At 36.6% G+C, this 16893-nt stretch overlaps 2 long non-coding RNA genes across 3 annotated transcripts; one reads left to right on the forward strand and one right to left on the reverse strand.

Moving 5' to 3' along the window:
• Nucleotides 1-7246: 7246 nt before the first annotated feature.
• On the reverse strand, nt 7247-8854 carry LOC124328049. Its single transcript, XR_006916235.1, has 3 exons — nt 8392-8854; nt 8050-8320; nt 7247-7986 (listed from the first exon to the last, which is right to left on the reverse strand). It is a non-coding gene; the product is annotated as an uncharacterized LOC124328049 (long non-coding RNA).
• Nucleotides 8855-14687: 5833 nt separating this feature from the next.
• On the forward strand, nt 14688-15435 carry LOC124338527. 2 transcript variants are annotated; one of them, XR_006917863.1, is made up of 3 exons: nt 14688-14721; nt 15061-15276; nt 15346-15435. It is a non-coding gene; the product is annotated as an uncharacterized LOC124338527 (long non-coding RNA). The 2 variants fall into 2 exon arrangements; XR_006917866.1 differs by lacking the exon at nt 14688-14721 and adding an exon at nt 14757-14912.
• Nucleotides 15436-16893: the final 1458 nt, after the last annotated feature.

The following is a 16893-nucleotide window of genomic DNA, read 5'->3' on the forward strand; positions in this document are numbered from 1 at the left end:
TTCCCTAGTAAATTAGCTAAAAATTTATCAAAAATATGTTTCTAAAAAGAAATTTATTCCTCTTTTTATTTATTTTTATTGACAAAATTGTTGCTTGAAAACGCAATCATAACAAAAACACCTTTTCTCGGGGCAACTTGTGTTGCTGGGTTAGAGATTTTTCAGAAAATTTAGTTGATGACGCCATCGCCAGGTGTTATTTTAGCCCGCAAGAATAAAATGGGCCGTCCTACCCCGCGTACATGAGCATGTTGCCCCCCAACTCGACCCCCCTCCGCGCTTTTGGTATTGAACAAAGCAAATTGTCATAAACTAAAAATACGCCTTTGATCGCAATTTTTTCTTCTTTTTTTTTTAGAAAAGCGGGGGTATAAAATATAGAGAAATAAAGAAGTGGGGACTCAAAAACAAAAAAAGCGTCAACTAGTACTACTCTCCCCTACGGTTTGAAAAGAATTTTCTCCTAATTTTTTTCTATTTTGCTCAAGTAATATTTCTTGAAGGCTAAGGGATCTAGCTACAAAATAAAACATTGGGTAAGTACATATTATGAATACAATTCAATTATAAAATAAATTACTTTCCTTTTCTTCAGTTGTTCACTTTCCATCAAGAATTTCACATTATCTATTACACAATTTTGTTTACCATAGTTTTGAAATCCATGTGGTTCAATTCTTTCAAGAAATTTAACATAAGAACTGACAGAAATGGCAGGAAATAAACTTGTAGGCCGAGCGCTACATAACTACATTATTACAAAAAAGGCGGAGCAGAAAGAGCAGAATTTTTTTTTTATTTGGGGTTAAACGGATGCAAAGCTATAAAACTAGAATTGAATGGGAGTTCTTTTGTCGTGACGACGCCATTAAAGTATTATTGAACAATTCAGAACAAATAGGTGGGACCAGAGCTATAGACTCCTGGTCGCTTCACGGCTGTGTTGGCTTCCACATCCTGGTTTCAGGGTAAATGAAAGCCGATTTGGAAACTGGAATGAGCGCCTCTAGTGAGTGTGTCAGCTACAACGTCCAGCTACTTTTGAGAGCCTAGATGGCGCTGTTTCCAGTTTCCAGTTCACAATTCTGACAGGCCCCGCCCTAAAATCTCTGAAAATCGGCTTGGTCTGAAATAGCAGTGGATTCAGCCTGGATCGACCATTCACTCAGATTGTTGAAAATTGTAATGTATAATTCAGTCACTTTGACTGTCGTGAGTCGCTTACTATGTTAATATTACTATTATAATAATGAAAAGAAAATGTAGCCTGTATATTTTCCTCATCAGTTATGTTCGTTTAACAAAAACCACAATGAATTCTCAAATGATATAGCCCCATGTAGTCGAGTCTTCAATATTCGTTAATAATTTCAAAATAGAGAAAGAAAACATACTTCTTGTAATCACCTATAAAGTCTGGGCAAACGCAAATACTGCATTAGGCTGATAATAAAAATTATTAGCGAATACCCTAATACTCAACATTTAATTAATATAATATGACAAATTAGCTAACGTGTAATGATCGCTTTATTGGGTTTTAAAAAATTACAGCATAACCTGAATTTTAAATATAAAAATAACATCATTTTTGACGGTTTTAAGGCTGAACGGGATTTTAGTTGGGCCTACCATCATTTGGGAATATTTTTTTTTTGTCTCATTAGACAACCAAAAACAAAAGATCGCCTAAAAAAATGTAAATTAAAAAATGGAACACACTAGGTTTAGCTTCTAGATGGCACCAGAGTTTTTTTTTCATTTGCCACACCACGCATTAGATGTAAAGTGGCAAGATTTATTTAAAGTCTTTAACCTATAATCTACTCTGTGGAAAACCATGGCGAGATAGGCTGGAGCTTTCTATTGCCTGGTGGGACAAAGCCAAATGGGAAATCCTCTCTATAACCTTGTTTAAGCGGCGTGTAGAATTTTAAAACCTTATTCGGCTCTCGTCGAAAAAAGGTTAAAGCCTTTCCGCTCATCACATGTCGTTAAAGGTAGTTTAAGATGATTCACAATAACCTTTTTCTGTGGTCTCAAGTATCCTCCAATGGTACCTATCTTCACTGACGATAACAAATTAAGAAATTATTCATGGTCTTTAGAATGGTCGTTTAAGACTTCTCTCAAGAGTGCCAGCATTGTGTTTGCTTATTCATACTGCTTCTAATAGGCAGCTATGGCTAGGCTCTTATCATTAACTTCAACAGATATGAACACAATGAATTCTCCAGAGCAAATTGTTTTGTCATGAAAAAAGAGTGCTTTAATAGCTAAATGTGGTTTGAAGAGTCATGCATTTCTTGGATGTGAACTTTCTTTAACTGACAACTAGTAAAGATGACGTCTTGATGAATAACAGACATAACATTACTTTAACCGGCTGCTCTAGCTATTGAAGCTCCATAAATTTTAACTCTTTTAACTCTTTTACGAACTTCATGACTCGAAAAAAAATCTGTGTAATTGACAAGTGTAATTGACAGTCGGAAATAAAAGGACTTGCAACAAGAGTGTCTCTTATCCAGGGGATTGATTCACAGACTTTTGTCAAACGTCTATTCCTGGATCCGCTGGATTCAGGTATGGAGTCCATTGAAAACCATCTCCATTTTACTGGATTGGAAGGGCTGAACAAAATATCAGATTTGGACTCCCTTACATCTTTCTTCGTATTAATTAATGACTTTCTTCAAAGCAATCCCACTCAGGCAACCTTTAATCCTATTAAAGGACCAAGCAACATAGTTGCAGAGAAAATTTTAGCATTTTTGGAATGAGACCAACACTTCAGATTCTTCTGAGGGCTTTTCCTCCTTGGTAATTCCCCAGAAAAAAGCCTAACCTGTGCGGAATTTCCCCAAGGAAATCGATTTCTGAATATCTGCTGTGGCCACAACATTTGTTTGTTTAGGTTTTAAGATTTCTTTCTTACACGTTAACAGGATATTTTTGCCCAAGCTGGTGAGGTTTGCCCAAGCGTTGAATTGGAAGGAGCCGCCGACTTCCTACCCAGACTCAGTTTGGTTAAAAGTTGGATGCTATGTCGGTTAGTAATTGAAATTGGGACAAGAGGAAGATTCACATTACATTCGTCAAGTACCACAGTGTAATGTACACTATTTCGTCCATCGACATTGGTTTCACGCAACGATACGGATATTCTGGAGTACCAGGAATCTTATTATTGTCGCAAAATGCGACCAAGTCTTTCGAGAATTGTGGCATGATTAAATGAACAAAACTATACGGCGAAAGAAATTGTAGAAGTTTTTATTTACCATTACCTTTAATTGGATTCATATTCGATCCAATTATACTTATCCAGACACATGAATTCCTAATGTTAAGGCTAATGAAAATCATCGTAAGCAGGTTTATTTTTGAAAAAGTGTTATAATCCGCATAATCCGATTCATTGTCAGATTCAAAAACTGGGGTCTTTACATACGATAACAGTAAATCAAATACCGCTTTACTGAAGATCAAAAGTGTGGAATTATCCATGATTTTAGCTATCTCAAAAGAAACTGACAAGAAGTATCCGTTATGGTCGTTTTTACGGGGAGGTAAGGTAAGGAAGCATTATGTAGTAAGAGAAAAGAAAACCTTCTTGTACAATACAAAAAGGAAATCATGTTAATTGGGGCATCTTTCTTGCCACCAGCCTTTTACCTTCACCTTATACATGATCTGGAAATCTCAGTTTCACGACAACCTTTGCCTTGAACGAGAGTGACTTTGAAATCGTTGGCAATGCCATTCTGTATGGCTTCATTAAATTCAAGTGCGATTATTGTTATGTGTATTCTGGCACAATGAATAATAATGTAAGCATAAATTCCTTTTTTCTGTGTTGTTTTCTGGCATTATTTCCATAGAATAAAAATTCATACAATAAATACTGGGTCGTTTTATTCATGATCCTACATTGCGGCTGTTGAAATTGACAAGGTTTTGCTCGGGCACTACGAAGTTCCGTGTCAAGAGCCAACGGAGCAGCTTGACTTCGACATTCTCAATTAGTAATTGCAGCACCGTTTCTGACCCCTCAAGATCCTCCCTTGGCGCTTCATGCCAGTACTGAAGGTTTACGCATTGAGCCGGACACAGTGGTAGCCAAATCGCCCTTTCATAACGGAACGGCCACACAAAACGCCGACAATGACATAATTCTTTAAGCTGATGTCGAAACGGACAACCATCTATGGTCGGGTTAGAAGCAACAAGGTCAGAAAAATCATTCATTGTGATGCATCTTTTCGGCTATTAGAAATTATGAAAGATTGTGTGGGAGATAGTTGCCGAAAAAAAATTCCGAGGCTGACTTCATTTTCCATATAGCTGCTACAGAGCTGCGACAGACTGGTGTTAAAATCACCAGAAAACCGGAAGTAGCTTGGGTTAAAGTTTATAAAAGTTGGAGCAAGCTGAAGGAGACTTACAAGTCCTATATTGACTATCAGTATCGGAGACTGGGAAAGGGTCATCTAAGCAACCGGTGTTCTCTGAGGAACTCCAAGAGTTATTGGGTAGGGAAAAATAATTAATTGTATTAATTTATGATATCACATCGATATATTTATTAGGTAGCCGAGCGATAGTAAAGCCCAAAGCTTTAAGTAGCTCTTTGACCGAGGGGTAGTCGACTAGAAAAAATATTCGTACACCGGTTCCCCCAAATTTTTAATGAAAAATATGAAAAAAATATGAAAAAATACGAAAAATACGAAAAAATATGAAAAAAATAAAAAAATATAAAAAATATGAAAATAAAAAACATACAATTTTCAAACTTAATATACCTAGATGGCTAGATCCCACGAAATCATCTTGTATCCGCGCAAACAAAAATCAGATCACATGGGATAGGGATGTTCGACATGTTTTTTCACATTTGTATCCATCGCGGCAACGCAGCAGTCGTTGGAAGTTTTTATCTGCTAGAGAGCCTAAGGCATCTGCATTGTGCCTCGCTTTGTCTGGGTGGGTTTTGGCTTTTGGGCTGGGGGTGAGGTAGGTTGGGGTGGGGGTCAGATCGGATGGGTCAGACAAAGCGGGGTTTAATGCCCGAGGCTCTCTAGCAGATAAAAACTTCCAACGACTGCTGCGTTGCCGCGATGGATGCCGCGAAATGTGAAAAATATTTCGAACAGCCCTATGGGAATTTTCTGGGAAACGAAAGCTATTAGCTACGAAAACAGCGTTTTTTCTTTAAAATCGATACCATTTGAAATTATTTTGAAAAAAACGATTTTTACAAAATCTGGAAAAAAAGTGACAGCGGTGAAAATTAAAAAAAAATTGTATTTACAGGCTATATATAGACTATTACAACTTTAAATTGACAGTTCTTACCTAATAACAACATCAGTCATGCAACTGACATGTTTATTTGGCAATAAAACCTCAATCATAGTACATTCTGAAATTTCCCAATTTTGGGAACGCTATAAATTTTTTTACATTTCCCTATTTCAATCCATTCTACTCAGATAAATGAGTTAAATATGGATTGCTGCAGCTAGTTTTCTTGCTTTTCTAGCACAAAATAGTAAAAGATAAGGAAAAATATGGGAAAATATGAAAAAATATGAAAAAATATAGAAAAATACCGAAAAATATGGGGAAATACCAAAAAATATGGGAAAATATGGGAAAATACGAAAAAATATAAAAATATGAAAAAATATGAAAATATGAAAAAATTTGAAAAAAATATGAAAAAATAAAAAATATCAGAAAATCTAAGAAGAAGGCTAAGTTGGAAACCAAGATTTTTAGTGTTGTCGTTTCAAATCTCGAAGAAATGCAGTCAATGGAGCTCCCGAGCTGGTAATTTTAATTTAAAAAATGAAATTTATATTTTTCATTTTGCAGCAAATACTAGAAAATGCTGAGAGGAGAGAAAAGGAGCGGGACGAACGCGCATCAAAGAGAGACTCTGCCATTCAAAAGACGGAAGCCAAAAAAACTAATTATTTCTAACGCAATGGTAGAAGTTCCCAGATAGCACAGTGCAGTCCCAGAGACGTCCCAAACACGTCACTTTGAGACTTACTTGGCTTTCCTAGGACGTCTTTTACGTATGGCCGGTGCTGACATTTTTTCTCGAACAGCTTATCCGGATATCCGGACAAAGTTTATTTGTCAGTGAACACCAAGGGTTACCGGACACATAATATAAATCGACTGGATACGAACAACAATGTTGAACTAATATTTAACCTGAACCGGGGATCGAACCCGGAACGTCGTGGTGAGAAGCCAGTACTATACCGACGGGCCAAGAGTTCTTATCTACAGTTTTGAAGGTAAAGTTTATAATAAGATTTTAGAATCAAGACAAAGACAGTTTCTTCGACATTTTCTAAGTGTCGAAATAGAAAAAAAAAATTAAAAAACGGGACGCATCAGAGACTTCTACGAGAGGGAGTAAAAAATGACGTATCCGACAAGATGAAAATGAGTAACGTGTTCGAATAAGGGCTCGCAATGGGACATCTTAGAGATTCCCCTGTGCCCACCGCACCATCCGCACGGCTTTGGCCCCGCCTTGGGACAAGAATTCCTATCTGGGTTTCTAGTGAATTAGTTAAGAAAGGGGAAAAGAAAACCCAAGGATTTGAAGGATACCGAAACAGGAAAAAAAGAAGTGCACTTGCCTTCCACGCTTCTCATCCAAGAAGTCATCTGGGAGTAGCACTGATTAACACTGTATTAATTGATTGGCACTGAAAAACCACTAGATTACACAGATACACCATTTATAATTCTACTAATTTCTCCTATTGGATAGGTAAAAAATATTCTTCGAGCTTGAGCTTACTGCAGAATACTAGACACTACTTCATGTTGAAGTGAGTATAGTGGAGTAAATTTTTTTCTGCTGGGTACTAGGCTAGTGTCTTCATTTCATCTTCCAACAAGTAAGATACCTAAAAATGAAAAAATAATCGGTAACTGTAAGGTATTTAAAGATTGGTGAAAAATATTCTTCGAGTTTGATTTGGTGTACTCTAGAAACTAGTAGAACTAGAATCAGTTACTGAATTGCAATGAAATATTATAGGTCTAATTTTACCTTTGGTCACATTTATCTGCGTTTTTCCGGCCAAAAATGGACCTATTCAGTTTTTATATTATTACTTTTCCCTTTGTGCTTCGAAGCCTTCACAAAAAATAGCACGAATATTACACAGAAGCATAAATAACGCTATTTTCAAACTCCTTAAACCTCGTCAAAATTTCTCTTTACCCATTCAGCCTATCGCCAGCTGTTCAAGTGCACGGGGTTGTTGAAACCTCAGATTGTTTGCTCGACGACAGATACGTGTGTGTGACGTTTTGCCTAAGCTATTAGGACTTAAGTATTGACTTCCTTCTGAACAGGCTCTGAAGTGTGTGTCTTATATTGGAGTCTTTTACTGAATAAAAGGAAGTAAGTAATCTTGATGAACATGTTAAGTGTATTCATGTAATGGCTAGATGTATGATTAATGTGGCTGCTCATACTCTAACAGGTGTTTGCCAAATTCAGAAACACCCCAGCATCTGTAATCAAAATAGAACTCACCTATTAGTAGTAATAAGAAATATTGAATGCTGAAATTATTTCACTAATTGGCTCCGTAGTGTCGTTCACAGGTCCTGGCAGAATGTCCGCGTTCAGCCAAAGGGGTTTGCTAATCTTTTTTAAAAATTGTGCTGACATAATTCAGCTTGCAAATAACTTGAAAATGCTGCCAACTTGGTATTCCTAGATTTGATTATCTCTAAAGAAGGATGGACAGCTTCTGTATCTTTGAAATCAAGTTTGATTTCTTTACTTGTACCACTTCTTATAATTGTGTCGATGAATTCTTCCAGACTCAGGTCAGAAGTTTTCAAAGGTGGGTGAGCCATGATTGGTAAGTTCTTTCCATCACCTTCAACAATGGTACGTACCCATGGAAACATTCACTTCAATCATCATGTAATTTCCTTTTCCAGCATTTATTATAAATATGTCAACTAAGCCATCTTCCGCTAGTCTTTTGTTCGTACCTTAAAGCGTTTTGTTTAATTGGATCTTACTGTTAATCGCATGCCCCCATTTGATGCAGGAACGATCATACGCTAATTTTACAACTCCATTTTTAGATTTTCCAGAAACAAAGCGGTTGTTTGGCGTCACAAGAACGAGCAGCGATTATCCAAAAGTCTCACGGTACATCAGGTTTCCCATCTTGATTGAGGTTTACACTTTTCCACATAAGGTAATTTTCAACACTTGGCGGAAGCATCGACGTCGAAGGACTAGAACGACAGACAAAACCTGTTATGTAAAATGAGGAAATATTATAAAAAAGATAGTTTAAGAATATAAGGAAGATAAAAATTACTTACTAAGATATACATATAGTTGCTTGTGAGACGTTACTGAACTGGAAGTCCGTTGCACATAACGTGGTTATCATACCCAATTCCCTGTTGTAGAAGCGTAAAGATGCCCTGGTGAAAGATATGCCGGAACATTTTCACTTTCACTGTTTCAAGTTTTCAACAATAAATGACGGCAACTTTGAAACGTATTAAGATTTCATAAACGGAGGGTTTACTTTCATATCTCTCTTATCTCTATTATCTTCATATCTACTTATACATGGATGTTGCGTGCCAAACGCTGACAATGAAGAAGATACGTAGGTAATCCTTCATATGAGTCTCGTTTTTGTGTTTGCAAGGAAGAATCAAAATTTCGTTTTTCCGATGACTATACGGATCGTTCCTTTTCTAATCGAGAAATTCTATCTTTCATGGAATTTAATCAACTTAATTGTAGAAAGTTAGCAGAAATAAGACAGGAATTTCTCATCACTCACAGTAAGAGTAACTGCTATTATGCTATTTATTAGCAGCAGCGCGAAAAACGAAAATTCAATTTTGTTAGAGTAGACTTTTTGTTTTTGTAACATAAGTGATCGCTAGATGGAAACATTTCTCGTTGCTGACTCTATCTTCAAGCTAGTAAAAAAAAGAATTATAACTAAGAATAAAATTCAAATTAAAACAAAAAAATCTTTTTGAACGTGAAAAAACTAAATCGTTAGTCGTAGGTAAATTACATTAAAACTCTAGGCTAGCCATTAATGCCTCAAAAAGAAATAATTTTACTCTTTCAAGTTTATTCGCAATCTTGATTTTGCAAAATGTTTTTTTTGTCGAGTTATACACAACGAGGTGGGAGTTTGTACAAGAACGGGGCGTGTTTGGGGAGCAGTAAAGTCAAAGCGCCAATCAAGATGATGGTTCAAAATCGATTTGTAAGAAAACCATATATTAAACATCGATATGAGTTAAACTCCCCTTTTCTCTTGCATCCACAATTAAATACTTCATGTTTAAGAAAAATTTTGTATTTAACATAATTTCTAAAATTTCTTTTAGAAATTATGTTGTAATTGTTCCTTACTTAAATAGCTATAGGCTCAATTTTTTTGTTAATTCTAAAATGGACCATTCCCCATTTTCTGACCCCGTCTAAAGTAGGGCAGGCGTTTTTCCAAAGTAACCCTGGTACAAGAAAAAACACTCAAAATTAAAATCGCTTTAACTTCGGCAATTTTTATTATAAAGAAAAAACAAAAAATCGGGAGGTGGGGGGAGCCAAAAATGATTTATTTTCTAAAAAAATTAACAAATTCGTATGCAGGGGATGAGAGATAATGGGAAAAACCGGAGGTGTACAAAGTGGGAACGGTCTACCCTATCAGTGTTTATGTTTTAACCGTGACAATTGACATCGTTGCCGACATCAAATACCAGCGAATTTACCAGTAGGCGACATGTTTCTGAACGATAAGGATAAGGCAGCATTAGTTGGTCTCCTAGGAAAACTAAATTTTCTGCATGCATGCATTACTGCTAATCATCTTTAGCGCGTTACGTATGTGATCCAAGTCGGGCCCATTGCCGTTAGTTTTCTCTTTTCATATTGTTCATCCAACATAGTGTTGTTTGTAACCGTAACTCTTCTTTGTTTTTCCACCACTAGATGGTGCGTGTTGTCACTTATCCCTTCTTCACGACTTACCATTTTTTAGTGTTGCAGACGAACTATCTCTTTTTATCTTTTTACAAAACCCCAAAACGTGTCATTTTCTCTGTGATCAAAGAAGTATTTAATTAAAAAATCATTTCCAACTCAAAGTAACTTTATGTGTAACAACATATAGCACCCACGCCACACTCCTTTATTCCTCATATATTTGTTTCCTACGTAACCGACGAATCTATATTTTGAGCAATACCGTCTACGTATTATTTATCACCACTTACTCGCGTAGAGTAAAATTTGCGTAATGGTTCGATTTGCTGTATATTGCGGCTCCCAGCTCGATCCCAACGTAGATGGGAGATAAAGACAGATATATGAAAAATTTAAAATATCTATAAATGCAAATCTATAAATGGTGTATTTATGAAAGTTTACAAAAGTGATAACCGTTTACTGACGTTCATCGCCTCTGTGTTGATGTCGCCGGTTTAGTTATGGTAGGATTCGTCGTTCTCTTCTCAATAGTGTTCTTTAAAATTTGTGCAGATATCCGTTGCGTTCCTCAGTTAATTTAAAAAAGGTCATTCATACGGATTTATCTTTGTAGAAGTTGATTAAGTTCCTCATGTCTTCTTATAAATTTATCTTCTCTCGTCGTCGGAAATTCATCTCCAATTCTTCTGCCATCGCGTTTAGATCTCTCTGAGAGATAATAATAAGACATTAAGACAGAGATTTAGACATTAGTAAATTTTAAAGATTGCGAACGGTAAAAAAGGACAGTACCTCGGATTAATTCAGATGTTCATTTCTTGTTGTTGTGGAGCAACTCTAGGTCTTCCGATTCTGTCTTTGTTGTTAGAGGTGTAATCTTAAATTATTTTCTATTTGGGATTATTATTAATAAAGCCCTGAAGTTGGTCTATTACAGGTCTGTTATAGTCGAGCGGTCGTCTGTGTTGACGATCGCCATACTTTACATCAATTAAAATGGTTTTAATTGTTTGTTTCACAAGTTTTCAAACATCTATCAGCAGAAAACAGCAATTAACCTAATTGGCGAGAAGGCAGACATGCGTACAATTGTTTTTAAAGTGATCTTTCCCTTGTTGATCATCAATAATATGTGGTTCTTGTGCAGCAGGATCTTCATAATTAACTTGTCTTTGATTTGCAATCGGTTGGTCTATTTGTTCTCCCCTTATTTCTTTTTCTCGTAATTGCGCAGTTTGGGACAGTGTTACAACTTGAATTTTTTGCAATCTATTGAATTGATCTCAAAACAACATCTAAGTTCCAAATCGGAATCACTCCTGCAAGCGTTATTCATTTTGTTCGTAATCGGTAGCTATAAAGGTAGTGCTAACCTTCGATTCGGTTCAGTTCTAATTTTGTTCCCTTCAGCTTTCGATGTACGCGCGTAAGCCGCCAAACCGGCTTAACGGCAAATCCCCTTTTATTTTTAGTCTTAAATTGACACAAGTGAAATGAGTATAAAAATTCATCAAAAATGTATCTATACCCATCCGATAATTGACGATAATTTACCCAACCTATTAGCGTTGGTAAGGGAGTGGAGGCTGTGAGGGAGTTTGCACAACGGGCCTTATTTACACTAGGCCCACTGATGACCGGCCCTGAACGGGCTAATGTTACTAGTTGTATATAATAAGTATATAAGCGTTGGTCGTTAAATTTTGGGAAAGTTGAATCGCTTCTTCTTGCTTCTATATTGGGGTAGTCATCATAGAAGGAAGAAAAATTGTATTGGCTGCACTGGCAAATTTGCCGACAACTTTAATGTCGGAGGGATATTCAGGTCAATCAAAGTGTCCATATCGTCCGGGTTGCTGTTATATGTAAGGAAGGGAGGAATTATTTGATAAAATGACAAACGCTTTGTTTCATAAATTGCAACAATTGTTATAGGAGAAGTTTTTCCACAATTCAACAAATTTATGCAACTTTCCTGAAAACAAGTAGTAAAAGAATGAGTTATTAAGACATACAGAAAAGAATGACTAACCAGTTGAGCTTTTTCAGAGTTTTTTTGCAGCGCATTTTTTTATTCCTCAAATGAAACAAATTTTTTGTCAGGTTTTCCAAAATTAACATTGTTTACTACGAACTAATGGGACACTTTGTTCCTTGTTGGTAACCAACAGCATATAAGAGTTCTGTTCCCTTTGCATGGAACACTGCCTTCCGGAATGGGAAACGGCGAATTAACAATCTACAGCTTAATCCACTGGGATAGCTTTTCAATTGCATCATCGAAGAAAGCTTTGGTAAAAAAACTCGTTATTTAGTATTTACTTAAGTTTATCCCGCAATTCTTTTTGGTTATGGAAATGACCTGACAGACAGTTCCTCTTGATGACTTCCAAAAAATAGCACTGATTAATGACTGTGACCTTTGGAATAAAACATTTCTTGCATTGTTACTTGTTCTACGTGATGGTCGAGTTCATCGGTTACTGGTAAGAAAGTCCGGTTGAGATGGCGAATGACCACACTTTTATTAATTTTTTGACAATTGAGCCCAATTCGGATTTTTTATAATTTATATAAATTTTTGTCTTTGCTTTCAGAATGCCAGGTGGAGAAAACAAGCAAAACCGCACGAAAATATGCTGAGAGCGAGATTTACCTTATTTTGGCTAAGGCTCGTTTCCGTGGCAGTCAATTACACCACGCATCATACTAGACCACTGCGGGGGAAATGCAGCGTGAGGCAGAATGGCTTCGTTGAATTGCTGTCCATACACTTGCTTGGGAAAAGGCAGTAGATTAAACCAGGGCCGCAGAGTATGTTATTGATCAAGCAATTATTTTAGTAGATTTTGCTGTATCCGTCCCTCAAGCAACTGTAGCTGGTGCTCCTCTGACTTTTCCTGTTTGACTATCGGCCGTCGTTTTGCTCTAGCCCCAATATAAAGAACATCTGCTGTCTAAAAGCATACCAAGGCTAACCGTCTACTAATATTCTGTTACTTCAACGATTGTAGTTCACAAACCTTCAATAAATATCTCTTATATTCTTAGAACTTCATTGTTTCCTTCATGTATCAATGGACTTTACTTCGATACAGAAGTGATTGTATGCATAAATAAATCACCTCGGCACAATTTCCCCCGAAATTACCACAAAGTGGTAAGCGCCGAGCAATCGAATGCAGTTTGATGCAGCTTATGCAGCAGTTGATGCAGCTTGATGCAGCAAAATGGGATTTTGGAGTTGCTGCTTTCAAAACCTGTGGAATCACTAGAAATGCCTTGTGCTTGTTCACAAAATGAGAAATAAAACCAATTCAATTACTCGTTTAAGTTTGAAAAAACGTGAAAAACAACTAATCTTTCGACGTAAGCAAACGTCTCGTATTCAAGGGAGAATTTCCTTCTCAGCAGATCCAATAGCATAGGTCGCCGTACTTTGCCACAATGCTGGAATTAGACGAAGGATGAAGGAAAAACAATCACCACATGGAATACATTTGAAATTTAACAAAAATTTCCTCATAAATGATCCAGTATTCGGTTTTGCGGTTTTGCCGCAGTGCAGTTGATTGATGCTTGGCATATGGTGGTTCTCTGCGTGTTATCCGGTGAAGCTCTCTGCTTGTCCGAACTGGACTGGCGTTAATGCCTGACATTATGATTGTGCTATCCTTTACATATGAAGAAAAAGTCCACCTTAAAGATGTGAAACACAAAAAACGCCGTCAACATTGCGGAGAAGCAAAGTAAATGGAAAACTAACTAATTACTGACTTTAGGTGGAAAAAGACCGAAAAGTGATTAACCTTTTACAACAACGTATTAGGTGGAGTAGGACTTGTGCCCCTTTTTCCAGGACATCTTCAAACAATTCAAATGGGGTTTTACAGAAAGTTATTTATTTTACTGAAGTCACATGCCATTTTTCTGGATCTACTAAATTTCGCGTTGTGAAGCGAAATCTTGGCAATTGGTGGGGATTTATCCTTGGGCATTACTGCGAAAACTCCTTCATTCACCTTGTAATAAATTTGCTGCGCGGGATAAATAGATTTTCAAAATGTTGCCTTCTCTTTACACGTGAAGGTGGGTTAGTGGGTGGGATAACCACCACCCCCTCCCCCCCCCCCAACAGTAACAATAGTGGTCGTTGTAAGACATTTCCACACTGCGGTGACTTGATTTACACAAAGCTAAGAAAAAACCAACAACATACATAGCTAAAAAAACTCGTTTTCTACCTTATATCGACGGTACGGAGAGTGGGGCTATAAGGCCTGGGGGCAGGTAGCTCATATCTAAATAATTAATGTAATTTGTCAATAACAATTTCCATTTTTTAACCGTGTATGCGCTATAAAAACGCAAATTTAAATTTAAAGTTTGGATTTTGTATCACTTACGGTTTGAAAAAAAATAAATGCATTTTTACATTTTTCGTTGCAAGATTTTGCTAATGTAAATTAGTTGTATTAACCTTTACTTATCGCGTAAAATTTTTTTGAAATACGATTCCGGTAGAAAATTTTGTTTCCTATTATTCATTGGTATTGGTTTAAATTTTCTAGTTATTTTTAACTGTTAAATATTAATAATACGTAGACACCCCTGTGTGGGGAAAGGGTTGCCTGGCAACATGGGGCAAAATATCAATATATAATGGCTGCAAAGGATGTCAAAACGTAAGTGTCATTTTTCATTTCACCTTACAATAAGATTTTTTAACGATGGTTAGAAATTATATTCGTAAAATTGATAGTGTGGAGTATCCACCAGGTCACATTGTAAATGCTGCCAAATAAATTTTGTTGCAAAATCAAACTGTGACTAGTGTTTCACTCAACTTCTCGATTCCACGTCAATAACTTTTGAGGTATTTGAAAAAGGCCAAAGAAATGGATGTTTCTAAGCTTCAATTCACCTTTTCCTTGGGAGGATATAAAAGAAACTAGAAATTAAGCGTATTTTTATGTAACCAGGCATTCATCGTTTCACACAGTAATCGTTTACATTCTTTCCAGGTTTTTACTGATCTGCAAGAAAATTAACTCGTCAAGTATTTGAAAAGGTCCAGTGACACTAAACATGGTTTCACTACAAGGGATACCAGAAAATGGGCACATGATTATGCTAGAAAACTTCAGTTGAAATGTCCTGAAAACTTTTCGACAAATTTGACAGCTGGGAAAGACTGGCTGGCTGGATTTTTAAACAAAGTTACTTTGACTGAGAGCCAAGTAAAAAAAAACTTTTCTGTTTTATTTTGATCAATTAAACAAATGATCAATATTGAATATTTTTTACAGAATTTTGATTTACCCAAATTCAGCTGTCTCACAGATGGTGAAAATGAACTGCTGCTCTGCTGGAAGTCATTTAACCTTTCACAAAAGCTGTGCCAAGGATTTCAACTAGACAATCAGGTCGCAAAAGAAAAACGTCAATCCTCACTAAAAAAAACAGTAAAACAACGACTTGAAGAGGAACAAATGGCCTGTGATGATTGCTTTAATGTTTAGGCTAACGATTTCGTGTGATATTTTGTCCTTTTTTTATTGTGATTATTTATCGTTGAAAATGTATTATATTACTCTGTTTTTTAAAAAAAAAAAAAAAACAAACATTGTACCCATTATAGCAAATGTGAAAGTGTTTTAACTGCTTCTGTATGACACCCTGTTTTTCTTTTTAATCCGTTTGAAATACATGGGCTGTTTTGCCCCTTACAGAAAAGCTTCTTGTCCCGTTGTAGGGGCTTTTTGATACATTTCAGATTTTTGTTTAAATGAGGAACAACACAAATAAAAAGTAAAAAAGAAAACCAACAAAATTACCGCATAAAGTTTTTTTTGTCCTTGCAGATTAAAAATGCAAAACTAAAAAAAATTGGAATAAAAACAAAAAACTTGGTTTGAACCCTGACTACTCTTCCCTACATTTCATTATTTCATTGTTAGGCATTTGGTCAATGTACAAGGATAAAGGAGAGAAAATAAATATTTTCATTGGTACATTTCATATCATTACTAATTCCTGTGACTGAACTTTGTCGTAAAGAACAGATCACTCAGCACTTAAAAATAAAACATGTGATGTGTTCAACAGTAATTTCAACATAATATTCGATAAAGGGCTACCGATGTGTGATTTTGCTACCACAGAACTGACGGAATGATCCATGATTTATCCATGTAATCCGTATAAGACTAACGAGTAAAACCGAATTTCAGACGACTTTTCATAAGGTTGCGAGTCTTTTTGAAAAAAATTGGGTTTATGTCGTTGGATACTTTTTACCATACTACGGCGAAAATCAGAATCAGTACTCTCTCCGCATAATCAAAATACTTCACCGCTTTAAAAAAACAATTTTCCTTTTTCTTCTGTCAATAGGTACTACACAAATTAAGTGACACTGGGTGGAATAGAATTCCAAACCAGCGAGCTGGAGCGATAGAAAGCTCGGTCACTGTGGGTGATAGTGCGAAAAAGGAGAATTGAAAGGGCAGGGTGCAGAGCAGCCCGGACATTCCGACGGGGAATATAGACGTGAAGAAGGGACGAAAGGTAGAGTGGAGCAGAGGAGTTTGAGCAGCGGAGGGGGGCCCAGCGGACGGTCACAGCATCGACACAGGCAGCGATAGGCAAGCACAGCCAGCTTGAAATCAATTATTCGCCAAATAGGGAGCCAGTTGAGGTATTGCAGGGGACGCATCACATGCTCTCGACGACGAACGCGAAGGATGAGCCTTGCAGCAGAGTTAAGCACCATCTTCAGACGATCAAGTAGGGCAGAAGGTAGACCGCAAAATGTGCTGTCGCAGTAGTCGAGACGAGAAAGAATGAAGGCATGG

This window comes from Daphnia pulicaria, chromosome 1 (genome assembly GCF_021234035.1).
Source record: "Daphnia pulicaria isolate SC F1-1A chromosome 1, SC_F0-13Bv2, whole genome shotgun sequence".
Lineage (NCBI taxonomy): Eukaryota > Metazoa > Arthropoda > Branchiopoda > Diplostraca > Daphniidae > Daphnia > Daphnia pulicaria.